This window comes from Canis aureus, chromosome 32, assembly GCF_053574225.1.
Source record: "Canis aureus isolate CA01 chromosome 32, VMU_Caureus_v.1.0, whole genome shotgun sequence".
Lineage (NCBI taxonomy): Eukaryota > Metazoa > Chordata > Mammalia > Carnivora > Canidae > Canis > Canis aureus.
The window spans coordinates 16,880,351-16,897,635 of NC_135642.1; the positions used below are offsets into that span (position 1 = coordinate 16,880,351).

Consider the following 17,285-nt stretch of genomic DNA (forward strand, 5'->3'; position numbering starts at 1 on the left):
TAACCTTGAGGGTGGAGAGGTTACCTTTCCTGTCCTGATTCTGTCTACATTGCTGATCCTGAAATGTTACTTCTTAGATCACTGAAGGGTGGTGAACAGGGATTCATTCTTTCTTTCTTTCTTTCTTTCTTTCTTTCTTTCTTTCTTTCTTTCTTTCTTTCTTTCTTTTCTTTCTTCTTTCTTTTTCTTTCTTTCTTTCTTTCTTCCTTTCTTTTGAATAGGGATCAGAGATGCATTTATTTCCTCAAATGTAGAGACCTAGAAAGAATTCTACAACTTGGCCTCAGAAAGGGCAGGCTGGTGGGAAAGGCAGATGACTAGTGGGGCAGGACCACATTGTGCTCCTCAGTCCAATTCTCTGCTGATAACCTGACTCAGTCACCCTCTAGTTGTCTGTACCTCTCCATCTCTTTCTCTCTCTTTTTAAAATATTTTATTTATTTGAGAGAGGGAGCACGAGAGAGAACACACAAGCAGGGGGAATGGCAGGCAGAGGAAGGAGGAGAAGCGGGCTCAATGCTGAGCAAGGAGCCTATGCAGGACTCTCTCCCAGGATCCTGGGATTATGGCCTGAGCTGAGGCAGATGCTTAGCTGACTGAGCTACCCAGGTACCCCTGTACCTCTGCATCTCATTGACATCCAGATGATGAATTTTTGAGTTTTAATTTTCCATCAAGGGAAGCAGAATACTCTAGGACATCCTGTCTCATCAGGTCAAGTTAGAGATTGTTAATGGTAGTACTTAATTCTGCTCAGTTAATTGACCTTGCTGTGAAGAGCAAGGTCCAGATCATTGGTGGGCAGTTTAAGGTAGATGGAGAAGCAGGTATGACAGGCATCTGTCTTGCTATCTCTAGTTATCTGGCCACCAGACACATACCCTTTTTCTTAGATTTACAAAGATCCCCTACCTGGCATATTCTATCATTTGTGTTTCTGTAAATGCTCACTTCATTTCAAACATATAGGCAACCCAAAGGCATACTATCATTCAGGGTTCCAAGGGATATGGGTGATCTTTTCAAAATGATATAGTTTGATAGCGTTCATTTATAAAGGGACTATTTATAATAGTTTAGGTGAGGAGAACCATCAAGGGTAGTGCAGTATCCTAGAGCTTGTATCACCTTTTGTTTTAAAGGGATGGGAAGAGGAGATTGCTTTTGAGATCTTTAAGAACTAAGAATCATATAGAGTCAACTCCACTGAGAGGATCAATGACTTCATACTGAGGGACCATGGCTAGCCTGAAGCAGCCCTGCAGAGAGAAATAATTTCAGGGAAATAATGATCTTGCTCTTGCTGTTTTCTCACATATATCTCCTGTTGGGGTGCTCTCCATTGGCCAAGCCAACCAGAGCCAGTGGGCATACAACCCCGTTTATGTACTGTGTATAGGTCAGCTTCCAGGCAAGGAGCTGGGTGAAGAGTAGATGTGGAGGGGAAATTGGCACACACACACACAGCAACTATATCACAAAATATCTCAAGGTCAGTGTAGGAATGTTTATCAGTCTCTCCATCTACAAGCTACCATTGCCATCCATTCCCTCTGGCTTCATTGTGACCCTACCTAGCTATTGTTCAGTATTCTACTGCTTCTGGATAAAACTGAGGTGTGACAAGCACTCATTGCAGGTAGTGCGGATCAATCATAGCTCTCTTTTTCACTTAGCTTGGGCTTGGCACCAACATCCCTCTTAATACAGTGAGCTTGGCCACCAATCCCAAATAGGCGGGAGTGATTTGAGATGAAAAAATTCACCATTCCTTGTCTATTTAGTATACCTATCGCCTACCTACTTCATATACAACAAAAGAGGGCAAGCCAAAATGTGATCGAGACAAGCAAAATGAAATAATCACTCTCATTTTTTAAAAGGGAAAAGACAAAAACAAGAATAAAACCCCTTTTTCAGTCCTTGTATGTTCTGGTAAGAAATACAAATGGTGACCACAACCCTTGATTCTAGAATTAGCCATGCAGCCACAATTGGCACTGATGCTTTTCTCCATTGGTACTATTGCTAAACTGTTATTATTTAACATCTACAGTGTCCTGGACACTGTGTTAAATACACAGTGATCTCAATCCTTACATCAATACTCGTTGGAAGTTACTTGTTTTCTCTATTTTATAGAGGAGGAAGCTGAGGCTTAGTAGGTTAAGGAGCTTGTACCAAGTGATGAGTGATCAGTAGAAATGACATTCAAACTCATATTTCTCAGACCCTAAACCTATGCTCTTCACCTTTAGATAATATGACTCATCCTTCAATGATTCTCTTGTCTCTGACCAACAATTCTGCTTTCTGGAAAACTGGTGAGGTCACCACTCCTCCATCCCTCACTCCACAACTTAATAAAAGCAGTTAACTTTTGCCTGATTCTCCAGGAAGAATAAACACTACTGTGTTTATGCCTTTAATCCTTATATCTTCCATGCATATGTGTGAAGGGCCTGGGGAAACTCGTACTGTATCATACTTCCACTAGATACTCCCACCCAGAAACTTGAGGAATTCTCTAGAGGAGAAAGTCAGGCAGCAGGCTAGTATCATCTCACCCTATAGGACGGATACTGGCTACAACATAGTTAGATGTAGTATTATGTAAAGAAGGCCAAGACTTTCTCTGGTTAGGCTTTATTCAACAGATATTCAGTGAATTCTATGTATCAAATGCTGTGCTGGATGCTGGAAATATTAAAATGAACAGTGCATTCCTGCTGCCTTCAAGATATTGAAAGACATTGGCATAGTCTGGAGTTCGGCAGTGCATGTTTTCAATGTCATTTGCCATTGGACAAGGTTAACTTCATTCAGGAACACATTCAATACCTCTGGCCTCAAGTGACCAGTTTCCCTATTGCTCTTCTCATCAGCAGTTGTTGACTGGGATCTCTTTTGAATGAACTGCTCAGTCACTTCTGTATCAAAATGTTTAGCTGGGTCTTGCTGATATTGGTCATGCCCTGCTTGATTGCTACTTCCCTAGTGTGATGGTCAACATCTCTTCCAGGCATTTAACATACTGAATAGAATACAGACTGGAAAATCAAGTATTCTGAGTTTAGATCTCTGTCCTGCTATTTACTCTCTGTGATTTTCTGGGCAAATCACTTTCACTTTCTGGGCTTGACACCCTTAGGTGACAATAGCTTCTACAACCTTGCAGCTATCGCAGATACTCATAAAATTTTCTGGAACCAGGGTATGTCACACGTTTTAGCAACATCTGTTTTCCTTGACAGGGAAGTCTTTCTGTAGTTGCTTTGTCAATTTACAGCTTTATTGCCTCCTGACGGGCTGGCCAATGTCAGAGTTTATTTAGATCCTTACTAGTCCTAGTGTGGTCTGTGGAACAGGAACATTGACATCACCTGAGAGCTTATTAACAATGTGGAATCTCAGATCCTAGCCGGACCTGCTGAATCAGAATCTTCATTTTTTAAAAGCTCCCCAGGTGATTGTTCCTTACATTAAAGTTTGAGAAGCATGAAGCCCAGTGCACATGGGAATCATATTGATTCCAAGAACAATTAAATCAGAATCGCAGTGGTTGAGTTCTGGGCACTCAGATGCTCAGGTGAGTTTTAGCATGCAGCTAGAGTCGAGCATCTCTGAATTGCCTCACACAGAGTGGAAACATTTTGTGTACAATGGGAAAAGAAGATGGCCTCTAATTCAGCCAGGGGAAGGATCAGGATGGAGAGAGCCCTCTGAAGGCAATGCTTGAACTGCTTAGAGAACACTTAAGGTGAGCTAGGCAGAGAGGAGTGAAGGGCATTCCTGGTGCTCTGACTCCAGGGGAGGATGCTGCCAGTTGGCATGGCTGGAGTGTGGGGGGAGGGGTACTGCAGGAGATGGGGCAGGGGCCTCCTCCTTGGGACAGTGGGTGGCGGTGGGGTTGGGGCTGGGTGATGCCTGAAATGGTCGTTTTAAGCAGAGAATGATGTGATTAGATTTGCATTTTAGGAAGCTCTCTTTCAGCAATGTAGCAGATTGTTTGAAGGTGGAGGAAAATGAAAGCAGAGAGAACACTCTGGGGACTCTTTCAAATAAGCAATGTGTCAGGAAGAATGGAAAAGAGGAGAGAAACTGAGAAATACTTGGTTGGTGGCTAATGCTATGAAAGAATACAACGAGGGAGTGGTTTAGAATGATCCCAAGATTTCAGATGTGGTGTGGGGGATGGTGGACAGTTCACCAAGAAAAGATATAAAAACCAGGAGACAGAACAGGCTTGAGGTGGGAGTAAAGTAAAGGTGAAAGGAGGAGATGACCAAGGCTTTTACAGGTGTAAAAAATCTTACAACTTATTGCCTGTGAGATGAACCAGTGTAGATATCAAGGCTCAGGAGAACTGTGTGGCCTAGGAATGCAGATTTGAGAATTATTAGTAAATAAAAGAAACAATCAAATGTATGTAGTGTTTTGTCTATTATGGCCTGAATTATCCTCTATTTGTTTCTGATATATTTATTTATCACTCCAGGAGCTCACCTGTCTGTTCTCTTAACCGATTCTTGGTACTGCTTTGTTTTTCTTGAGGACGTTGCTTAGAATTGTTCTAATGTAGCATTGAGGCCAAAGACCATGGGGGACACACCTGGAGTAAAACCCAAAAGTTATGTTGGATGATTCAAGGGAGGAATCGGGAGAGCAGGGGCTGGTTCTAGAATGGATGGTGTTAAAAAGCAGGGGCATTCAGTGACTGGGTATCTTCTTAATACATTTTTTCAGAGGCCGGTTGATTATAGGTGGGCTAGGAGTTCTTATTAGGAGAGAAACTGCAGTCTCGTGTTAATCAGAAGAGGGGGTGTTTTGTCATTGTGAGATTGTGGAGTGGCCTTGTCTCTGTCTTGTTCCAAACACTGCAGGAGTATGGCCTTGTCTGAGCGCTGTTTATATTTATTGTTTATGTTCAGTTAGGAATAGCGCTGTCTGGCTGCTGGCAGGGCCATTTTTCTTGTTTTTAGTAGCTTCCTCATTTGTAAAGTGAGAGGATTGCATAAGATCAGTGGTTTCTAGCTGTGCTCCCCAATGATCTAGGGTTCTGAGGTAGACCCTTGGGGGCCAAAATAGCTGCCTTGGAAAGGCTGAGTGGGCAGGGCACCTGGTGCTCTGAACTCTCTTTAACAAAGCAGCTATATTTTTTCAGTTTTACATTTGGGGGTTATGTGTTAAATGACATTTTAAACAAAGATTCTTTTACTAAAGAAGAGCTTCAAAATCGAGACTAGATAAGCTTGAAGGTCTCCCTATTGCTCCGTGGCACAGAGAAGTAAAGACAATTTGTCCCAAATTTATAGAGCTAATTAGACTCAGTAGCTTAGGTTTAAGCCTCAGCTCTGCCACATATCAGGATTTTGCTTATTTGATTTATATTTTCTCCACTTTGTTAGGATTCCAGTATTCCATGTCTAAATAGCTGGATGGAAAGACACTGGACATTTATTTTCATGAGAACCTCAAAAATCTCATGAAAAAGACTGCATTAAAAAAAAATGAGACTCTTATAAGTTTGGCTCAACAGTGTAGGAAGACAAGAATGAGATTAAATTAGTAATAGAATTCATTTTTACCATCTAGTTGGTGAGTTCTGGGGACTCATGGGTTTCATATTATTCCATGATTGATCAACTGTGCAATAGACAAATTTAGCACAGATTAAACTAGGTTCTTATTTATTATACAATTCTTTTGGGATAGGTATGCTTCCATTAATTTTATGAAACTCGTATATTTATATTATTAGCTACTTGCTTATTAGATGTTTATTTTCCATTTTATCTCTCCTGTGGCAATGTGGCTGTTGGGATCTTCCCTTTATCCTATAGGTACAATCTTGGCACATTTTGACTCTGTGTGCATATTAGATGTTTGAGGTCCTAAAGTTTTATGGTTATAATTTATTACTTTATAATCATCACTAATCAGACTAGCAATTGACTCAACTGTAACTTGTCTTCATTTGGACTCCCTTTGAGTTGACAGTGATGTATTAGAATCTACAATAAGGATGTTGATTCTGCCTTGACCAGGGATTTAATAGCTGCTGTTTACTTTCATATTACAGTCTTTGCTCCTTTAAATATGAGATCTGGAACTTTGAATGGTTATGTAAACTTAGGGGAACAAGGGACAATTTATAAGATGAACTGAAATCTGGAAATGAGCTTATTAATGCACCAGGAAAGAAAGCTCTGCTCCTAGAATCCCTTCTTGGTTCTCTGATTGAACCAACTCACCAGAAAGAAATACCACAAAGGAACTGATTAGATTGCAGGTTGGGAGAAGTTTGCCCAGTAAACAAAGTAAGGAGGGTTGGACATCATCATCATCATCATCATTATTATTATTATTATTATTATTATTTTGAGAGTTGAACATTATTAAGTTGTGTTTCTCACTGAAGCATTTTGAGAATCACTTCAGTTATAAGAAACGTTAGTCTGGGGATGCCTGGGTGGATCAGTGGTTGAGTGTCTGCCTTTGGCCCAGGGCATGATCCCGGGGTTCCTGAGATGGAGTTCTGTATCAGGCTCCTGCCAGGGAGTCTGCTTTTCCCTCTGCCTGTGTCTCTGCCTCTGTCTCTGTGTCTCTCATGAATAAATACATGAAATCTTAAAAGAAGCCAAAAACCTAGGTCAGTTTCAGGGGTCGGCAAACTTTGGCACATGAGCCAAATCCAACCTGTTACCTGTTGTGTATGTTCTCTGAGCTAAAAATAGTTTTAAGTTTTTAAATCATTGACCTCACTGATAATAATCAAAAGAAGAATAACATTTTATGATACAAAATGGTATAAAATTCAAATTCCAATGTCTATAAATAAAGTTTTATTAGAACACAGCCACACTCATTCATTTTCATATCATCTATGGCCGTTTTGTGCTACAATAACAAAACTGAGTAGTTGGAAAAGAAGCCTTATGAGCTGCAAAGGCTAAAATACTTGTTATCTGGTTCTTTATAGAAACAGTTTGCTGACCCTTGGTCTATATGATAGTGTTACACAAAGAAAAGATTAAAAACTGCTCTTAATAAACAACCTCATTGGATTATGACTGTTTGCTGGTGAACACTTATTTATTTTCATTTTTTTTGAAGAGGTATTTTTTGGAATCAGCTTATTTTGTTGTATAGATAGGCCTTGAGAGGGCTTTCAATCTCTTTCTCTCCAAATCTGTTTTGTTTAAAGGCACATTTTCTAATCATGGCATTGATCTTTCCTGTTTTTATGGAAAAAAGTTATATTTTGTATTCTGGTTATTAATTTTTCTCCATGTTTCTGCCTGTGGATGTTTTATACATTGCCAGATATATGTATATTAACTTAGCTCATAAGTACTGGGGAAGTGAGTATGCTTAGGTTTAAAGGTATCCATGTCCAAATAAGGACTGCATGAAAGACAGAGTCAACATAAGAATTCAAGTTCTAAGGGGCAGGGGAGAGAAGATACAAGTACTTAATGAAGTCATGGTGATAATTTGCCAGCAAGTGCAGACCAGCAAAATGCTGCTATTTGAAATTTCAGAGAGCTGCTCAAGTTGTAGTTTGTATTATACTGGGGATAGAATCTGGAGTAACTGAGCAGAAAATGCCTATTTTTTTTTTCCCCCACTTCTCAAGTCACTGACAGGTAGAATGGATTAATCTTTGGTTCAGGGTAGATACAGGGAAAAGAATCTGAGTTCTTAAGGAACAAGTCTAATGTGTGAGTGCTGTTTGTGATGAGCTACCAAGAGTTCACAAGAAGACAACTAAATTTCCAGATGAGAACCTTCCCCCAGGGACAAAGGATTCTAAATTGAGGGGCATATTTTACATTTGCAGGCTCATTCCATCTGTCTTTCCTAATCATGCTTGTTAGTTACTGTGAAATATAGGTTGTTATGGTGATATGCGGACAGAAACCATCTGCCTCACAGAATCTTAGAAAACTTTATGGCTCCCATAATGTTGGCAAAAAGAAGAGAGGACAGGATGTGACGTCTGAAAACCGGCTCAAATGTGTAAACTTTCACTAAAGTTGATTTAAGTCATATTCCACTCTTCATGGCATAGCTTTTTACCATATTAACCTAGTTCCATCCTCTCATCTCATCTTGAAAACCTCTAAAAACTCTACCTTATAAGTAAGCGACTTCTGTCCTGTATGCCTAATGACCAGTATCCTGACACTATTCCTTGAGTACCACCTTCTTAAGTCTTCCCCAATCTAGTAATTTTGAACATCTGGTGGTTGAGTAAATATAGAATCCTGTATGTCATCAGTTTTGTGGTTAAATAGACTGTATTTTTTCAGTACAACTGCTGAGGGGATTTATTAGCATTTGCCTCTCCACTAAGAGGAAGATGGATTTTCACAGTAACCGGTTCACCTTTACGGAAGAGAAGACTCTTTTTTTTTTTTTTTTTTTTAGAGAAGACTTATTAAATCAAGAAAGTTGCGAGCATCTTTGTCACGTTCTCTTCTAGTGGTGTGTGGTAATCACAGGCACGAAGACATTGTGACCCATTGTATGTTTAGTCAGTTTCTTGATCTGTTCACATTTTGGGTCAGATAATTCTTTGTTATGGGAGGCAGAGCACTGGAGGATGTTTAGCAGCATTCCTGGCCTATACTCATTAGATGTTAGTAGTACCCTTCCAGTCATAATAATACAAATGTCCCCAGATGTTGCCAGACGTTCCCTATGGGGTAAAAATGCCACTGCATGGGAATCACTAGTTCCTTTTGGATGCAAAAGGAAAAAATGCCCCTGCAAAGTCAAGTCATGGGGGGCTCATCATGCACCTACATGGGGCCTTGTCTTGGAAATGTAAAATTTCAAGGAAACAAGGCAGATAAAGGGACTAGCTCTGGTCTCCACATCTCTCTGGTAGGGTTCATGGGCGTTCTTTCAGGGCAGCACTTTCTCTGCTCTCCTACTTGTCCTTTGTCCTCTCTCTCTTCACTGGTTTCCTCTGTTTATCCTCTTTCTGATCCTGTCTCCCTTCTGCCCAATGTTCCTTTAGCTTTTCAACTCTTCCTCTGGAATTTATTCCTTTCAGATCCTGCCCCACTGTTTTCCTTGAGAGATAAAAATTTAGTTCCACTAATAACCACATCTCTGTCATTATGTCAGACTGCATTATAGGTAGAGACTGCAGATCAGCCTACAGAGAAGCTGTTTCTGGGTCAGATGCTTATCTCTTATCCCTCAGCTATGACTGGGAAAGAAGGGGTTGCTTGAAATCAAGCATGAGTGCCAGGCAATAGGAACCATGGGCTGCTGACTCACTCAAAAGGAGGTATGAACAGATTGAGATTGAGATCTCTAAAGAGAAATTTGAAAAAATTCCATCTATCAAAAAATGGAAAAAAGTGATCCATGAACATAACTGATCTATATGAGACAAACTGGATAGAAAATTTAATATGTTACATGGGATTACTATAAAAATGATTTTACAAATCAGTGCGTAAAGAAGATGATGTACAAAGGGCAAGAACAAGCAAAATGACAAAATGAGAACTACAGTGGCCACAGATATTTGAAGAAATGTTCACAGAAAGTATAAGAAAGTGCACATTATTACAAGGCAAACATAAAGTTAGCCTTTCAAATTAATCAAAAATTGAAAGTAATAATCTTTCATCCAATATTGGTGAAAGGTAAAGAAAACTCTCATCCTGGCACCAAAAGCAAAATTGCTGATTTAGTGAAAATCAGCTCAGCAAGTTCTTGGGCATAATATAGCAATATAGATCAAAGCACCAAAATTGTTCATACCTTTCCAGTCAGTATTTTTTCCTTTTATGAGTTTACCCTAAGTAAATATTCAGAGCTGTGAAGATGAAATGTTCATCAGAGCATGTTTTATTTTAACAAAATACTGGAATTGACTTAAGTATCCAAAAGGGATTGATTAAAGGTATTTTCAAAACATATTTAATGATATGAGAAATGCTTAAGATATTCTGTTTAGTGAAATTAATGGGTTACAACGTGATTTCTGGTAGCATTTAAATTTCACATGCATGTTTAGAGATACAAGTGCAGAGCTGAAGTCAGGGGAAAGATTCTAAGTATGTAACAATGGCTATCTATGGTTGTTTGAGGGATTCTTATCTTCTTGCAAATTCTCTGTATGTTTTAAAGTTTCTACAACAGGAGTCCATTACTTATTTTTTATTTTTATTTTTAAAGATTATATTTATTTATTCATGAGAGGCAGAGACACAGGCAGAGGGAGAAGCAGGCTCCCCACAGGAAGCCTGATGTGAGACTCGATTCCAAGACCCCAGGATCACAACCTGAGCCGAAAGCAGACGCTCAACTACTGAGCCACCAAGGTGCCCAGAGTCCATTACTTATATAGTCAAACAAATAATATGATTGAAAAAATGAACCCCTTGCAAATGGTACCTTTAAGGTGGCTTATAGGTTGTCTTCCAAGAGGCCTTCCGAAGTAAGAATTCACTGGATCCAGAGTCCAGGCTTTTAAGTTGAGAAATCCATTTTGAGGGGGCTGACTTAATATAGTAAAATTTCTCAGGGGTATACTTACATTAACTAAACTTATGGAGACTGATATCTAAAACCATTATGCTGGTGAATTAAGTTGGAATAAGAACTGTGGAGAAAACCAGACACCTGTTTCCTCTGGCTAACTTATTTTCCCTCTGTAGCTCATTGTGTGGGAAACCAAATTATAAACCTAATATTATCTATGTGCAATAAATCAGAATTAGAGGTGTTAATAACATTTGCATCAAGTTTTTTTTTTTTTTAATGCATCAAGTTTTAATTGTATGAGGAACCATGGTACACAGCAGGAGGAGTGAAGCTACTAGGATCGGGTAAGTTGAGTCCTCCTATGTAGATGGAGATTGAACAGGTACTGCTGAATTGTGCCTTGACTTTTAAAAAATCATGGTCACCTTTCTTTAATTATGTGCAGTGATTTGGATTGGCTTCATATTGGTACATGCACACAACTGCAAATAGTCTAAAAATTTAATTCTTAATTTTTATAATAAAGGCTACGTAACTTTGGTTCTGTACGGCCACATAGACTCAGAGCTTACACTGTGAATCAACCCAACTTCCAAGGCCTCAGAGCCCCCAGTGAGAGGGTGCGAAGCTAAGAGCGATGCTGTGCACATAAAGTGGGCCTTGCCAAATCTTTGAGGCTTAGTTTTGAATTGCAACAGTGTCCCCTTTATACATGACGCTTATAGATCACCAGTCTTTATGTGTGTATGTGTGTGTGTGTACATATAAACACAAATTTTGGGGCGCCTGGGGGGCTCAATCAGCTAAGTATCTGCCTTCAGCTTAGGGCTCAGGTCATGATCTTAGGGACCTGGGATTGAGCCTGGATTTGGAGGGGGCCGGGGGGGGGGGGTCACTGCTCAGCAGGGAGTCTGCTTCTCCCTCTCCCTCTGCCGCTTCCCCTGCTTATGTGTATTCTCTCTCAAATAAATAAATAAAATCTTAAAAAAATAAACACACATAATATGTTTAGATTTCATTATGTATGACATATAACACTTAAGAGCATGTTTTTATACAGAAGGCACCACTGGTCCTTTACCTCTGCTCACTCACTTCTGGCCAAGCCAGTCAGGATGAAGCAGGTTATGCTCAGGTATCTTGACTTCAGTTTTCCAGTGCTCCAGTCCTGATAGGTCAATAAGTGTTATGAAATGGGATGAAAACTAATGCCTCTATTGTGTCTCAGCCTTCGCCTCCCTGCCTGACTGAGAAGATTTCTAGGTTGGTTCAGTCAGTCTGCTTCCCTGCCTGCCCTGTGAGTGTGATCCTGTGTCCATAGTCAAACTCCTGGGGGGCTTTATTAGGAAAAATTTGGAGAAAAGAGTGAAGGGTAAAAGATAGAAGATGCAGGAGTCTTGGTTGGGAGGTGGAGTTTTGTAAGAAGTTTGGAGACAAAGAGGAGGAAATGTTCTGGAACAGTGATGGTGTGAAGGAAGTGGAAGAGCGAAACAGGCGTCCTTCATGGTGTTCAAGAGATGTAAGTAAAACTTACTTGATTTTTTTAGAAATAGCTTTTGTCTGCTGACTGTGTTTCTTTGGAGCTGAGACTGTTCTGAGAACTAGACCACACGAATCATTGTTTTATTTTTGTTTATGTTTTATTAATTTCTGATTAATATATGTGTACATAGTAAAAATTCATATAGAACAAAATGAAAACTCAGCCTTCCCTCTTTGCTCAGACCATGAGCAGCCAGTTCTCTTTCTTTGATGCTCTTTCCTTTCCATATTATCAGTTTATATTTTCAGAGATAGTCTAAACATAGAGATGCATATGGATATAAATAAGTCCTTGCCTTAAAAAAGAAGTAAAATACTCACTGTTCAGGACTCTACTTTTTAATTTAGAAGCATATCTAAAAGTGTTCCATATGTGTGTCTCTATATTTTTTTGCCTCGTTTAAAAATAGTAACCATGCCTTTATCAGCATCATAGTCCAATGAATGAAAAAGGGCTGCATTGTTATTGTAAGCAGTGGCCACATTTCGGTGTGGTATCTTGCTAGAGATTTCTACTGGGTGATCCCTGCCTGCTCAATTGCTGTTCTGGGGTCCTCACTGTTTCTTCTCATTATAGGTAGACACAATCCAGGGCGTAGGCAAATGTAATGAGGGAAGCAAGATGTGGAATGCAATGATCAGAGAAATGAAATAGTAGGAAGAAAGAAGACAGCTACCACTGTCCTAGAAGTCTCTACTAATTTCAAATTTGGTGGATTTTACCCAAATCTCATATTAGGTCTCTCGCAGACCCCAGACTGCACAGTCCAGAGAGTCTCTGGATTTTATCCAACTCTCACCGTCAAGAAGCCCATAGCACATCACATAGTACAAGTTTTGTTTATTACCTCAGTAACCCTCAGAATAGCAATTTTACTTTCAAGTACCCTATCTTGGACTTGTTCATACACTATACACATAATAGAGGGCTGAGAAAGCTGTTTTTCATATTCTCCCAGGTAAAGTGAAAATAGTTTTCTCAAGTGTGTCTAAATAACACGGAGACAAAACTCAGTTTTCACTGTTCCCAGTCTCCTCACTGGACACTGCCCATTATACAGCTGCTATTGAAACCTCAAGCCTATGAGACCCACATAACAAAAATCAGCAATGTTTCTTTTAATATCCATAGTTGGACTCAAGTATTTTTTTCAATTATAGCTGGGGGGTGGGGAAGAAAATTGCAAGACCAGAGAGATGAAACAGATTCCCCATAAGAGACTTTTATTTATTTATTCAGGCTTTTTTCATCTCCTTTCTCAGTCTGGATCTCCCTCTTTCCCACCACTTCAGCTGAGAAAGTAATTATAGACAACACCGAAGAGCATACAAACACTTCCAAAGCCAATTCCTGTTATAAATGAACCGTTAGGAAGTGAAGAGTTTTGCAGCAGTTTTAAAAATCTCTGAACCTGGCTGGAATGTCAGGACTAAGTATTTGATCCATAAAAATTTCCTAAACAGCTCCACAGAAATTGTAACCATATGTTTACAACTTTAAAATGCGTATCTGAATTGAGATAAACCTGGCATCTGATGCATATGCCGTTGATGCAAATAAAGCATTTTCTCACAAATACAATTTACTTAAATGAGGAAGCGAGTTAGATATAGTGGGGTCTCAGTGTTTCATTTTAGCAAATTGTCTTGAAGTGATGCTATGATTTTAAAATATGCTCGCAACTCACTCAGCACCAGGATAGGCTGTCTCAGTGACTGTCACCACTAGGATGACTTTCCCTGTTTGGATTTGACTGTACTGATTCTTCTGATTACAAGAAGATGGATATTTTAGGACACATACAATCAGGGAGTCACCAATGGGCTTTATTCACCTTTTGTTTCCTATCAAATAACATGTCACGTTATCTTCAGATGTTATCTGTTCTGTCAGATAAAGCCTCATACCACTAGTTAGTTCCTCTGAACTCAGAACATGGTTTAAATACTTTTGGAATTTGGAGCTGCCTTCTTTGTTGGTGTTCACACTGAGTGTTTTGTCTGTAGCCCATTGTGACCACCTAAACCCTTGTGGGGTTCGTGAGACAACTTTTCCAGCAAAAAGTTGAGGAACATTCTAACTGCATTTATTACCTTCCTTAGGCCTGTCACATATCCAATCAGAACTTTCCTTTATGTAGGATACCAAAGAATACGTTTTCTATCTATTTTTTTCCAAAGATTTTATTTATTTATTTGATATAGAGAGAGAGTGCACAAGCAGGGGGAATGGCAGAGAGAAAGGGAGAAGTGGGCTCCCCGCTGAGCAAGGAGCACAGCCTGGGGCTCCATCCCAGGACCCTGGGATCATGACCTGAGCTGAAGGCAGACACTTAACCAACTGAGCCACCCAGGTTCCCCCTATATGTATATTTTTAGATATTTCCACCTATCCATGTAAATTTGAAGCAAGCAGAATTTCTAGTGAAAATACATCCTGCAGAGGGATCTGCAGGTTTTAATTTTTTTTCTTAGAGTAGAGATGTGTCATATATATTGTTGCAAATATTATATCTCTATAGATTTTAAATATGTACAGCAACCCTGACAGTGCTGTGCTTAAGGACGGGCCTCCCACCTCATCCTGTGAGAAGGAAACATCATTAGAAGATGGGGCTAAGGATCAGAGACTTCACTTAGGGCTCTTTTCTTTTCTTCTTAAAAGATTTTATTTTTATTTTTTCATGAGAGACACAGGCAGAGGGAGAAGCAGGATCCCTGAGGGGAACCCAGTGTGGGACTCGATCCCAGGACCCAGAGGTCATGCCCTGAGCCAAAGGCAGACACTCAACCACTGAACCACCCAGGCACCGTAGGGCTCTTTTCATATACAGATGAATTTTTTGAAATTCCACCCAGTAATGCTGGAAGCAAGAAAGCCTTCAGAGATGAATTGAACTGAGTACAGAACAAACATTCCTGGTCTGATTCACAGGAATGTGTTCGCTGGGTATGGCATAGTGATATATATATTAGAATACAGTGTATTAATAGAAGATTTGAGGTACAGTAAGGCCACCAGGTCAAGAGATGATTGACATTAGAAATGTCAGTTCCCAAGAGGAAGGGGCATATCATATAAATGTCAGTTCCCAGGGAGGCATAGGGGGCTGGCCAGGCAGTAGAGGAAGAAGGGGTAACTGTGGACAAAAACTTTTATTGTAGTTTACATGGGAGGACTAGGTGAGGCAGGGGATTGCTTTGTTTGAATACTTTCAGTGGCTCTGGGGCATGGGGCCTGTCCCTAGTTGTCTGCTTTCTGGCCATAGGGTAATTTAGCAGGTGGGTAGTGGCCTGGAGTATGAGAGCCTGATAGAGGTGGTTGGTGGTTGGGGGTCTGAGCTCTGTATTGGTAAGTTTGTATTTGCAAAGCATGCTTCTGGGAGGAGGAGGACTCCTGAGGAAGAGGGTGTCAGGTGACAATGGGGACAGAAAGCCAAGGCAAGGTGATTCAAACATGGTGGTGTTGTATTGCCCAGAGCGAGGCTTGTGTGACATATGCATGTAGGGTTAAAGTGCGTTAAAGCATCAGGTTTATAGAAGCTGGAAACATGGTTAATACAAACAGTCAAAAGCAGATTTTATTTGCTTAAATGTGAATCCTGGCTCTCTACTATATTGGCCATATGTCACTGAGAACATTTCAGAACTTGTTTAATCTTTATAACTCAAGGGTACAGGTACTATTATTAGCCTGACTGTATACGGGATAACTGAAGCTCAGATATAGAACTACGTGAAAATGCTTAGAACAGTGCCTTGCACCTAGTAAATGCCAAATAAGTATTTGCTACTATTATTAGTCCCATTATCATTATTGGTATTTTCTGAGTAACTAAGCCAGCTGTGGTCACACTGCTCACTCACATTCAATGGGTAAAGTTGGTGCTACTGCAATCTGGAAGATTGGGATCACTCAGTCAAGTTAATAGTTGATTTTTGACATGGGGTGCCCTACTATACAACAAAGAACTACCAGACTTTTCACTAGAACAAAAAGATGGCATGATGGACAGACCTATCTGGAACCATGCGTATGTAGAAGATGGCTGGTTCACTGGCTTCCTCAGCCCATGATATTAATTCATGGCATGAGGCTCTTCTGAGAGGCTCTTCTCTGTGGCTTTGGCCTGGGAACTGAGTGCACTTCCCTTTACTTTGTCCACCTTCCAGAGGAAAATCTTTTAACTAAAGGAACAGTTTACTCTCAAGTCAGGTTTCTAGAGCACAATAAAATCTGCCAGACTGTGGGCATGAGATGTAATGAATGGAACAGATGGGCATCCGCAGTGATGTGGTGGGAGATGAGCTGTACCCTGAGGTATGCTTCAAGCAGGCACAGAATCTGAGTGTAGAATTTAGGGCATGGATCTTAATTCTGAGTGCTGGACCTAGCCTATGCTTGGCCTTTGTTCTTATCTGGCTCCCTAGGAAGGCTTGGAAGCATTTTCATTCACGTTCTAAGTTCCAAGATGCTTCTCCTTGTTTCATTGTGATTCACATAGAGGATCTTGGGACTATCCAGGAAACAGCCTTTCTAAACAACTCATGACTTAATTATAACTTTTTTCTTCTCTAATCATCCTCCTCTTTACCGTTTTCTGGGGGGGTTGGGAGGATGGAGGATACCTTTATGTTTCTTGGACATATTGTTTGCTCATCTAACCATACATGTATATATCAGCCTGACTGCTTGGCCTATGATACCGCATTTAACTATTGTTCAATTAGACTGTTGGGTTTGATGGAAGGAGAAAGTGGGTGTAAAGATGGCATTTTCAAGTTAGTCTGTACTGTCTGAGCACAGGGATGCAGTTTTCCAAATTACTTCAACTGTTCCTACATATAATTTGAAAAACTTGCATCCCTGTGTTCAAACAGTACAGGCTAAATCCTCCTCTGTACAAGTGCACAGGTAGCTGTGTGAGTGCCCCTGTAGGGACTGCCCTAGGATAACAATGCTTCACTGATCTGATTACAAGGAATGCCTGACAATGAATAATCAGGACAATAGATACTGTTTCCAGCCACTGCTGATGTTGTAATCACTCTTCTTGATGAAAATACCAGATTGTTCTGCAAACCAGTGAGCTGGGTCTGTGGAAACAGAACATACATTTATTTTGGAGAAACAAAAGCTTAGAGCAGTTAGTAAAACTCCCCATTTCATTTCCTCCAAAGCAGTGTTTGGAACAAGAGGCCCCCTGCTCCTAGTTCCTTGGGAGGAGTCG

General features: G+C 40.2%; 1 long non-coding RNA gene across 11 annotated transcripts in view; it reads left to right on the plus strand.

The window, feature by feature from the left end:
- LOC144303157 (uncharacterized) overlaps positions 1–17,285 on the plus strand; it is a 177,214-nt gene that overhangs the window by 108,771 nt on the left and 51,158 nt on the right. The window lies entirely within an intron of this gene.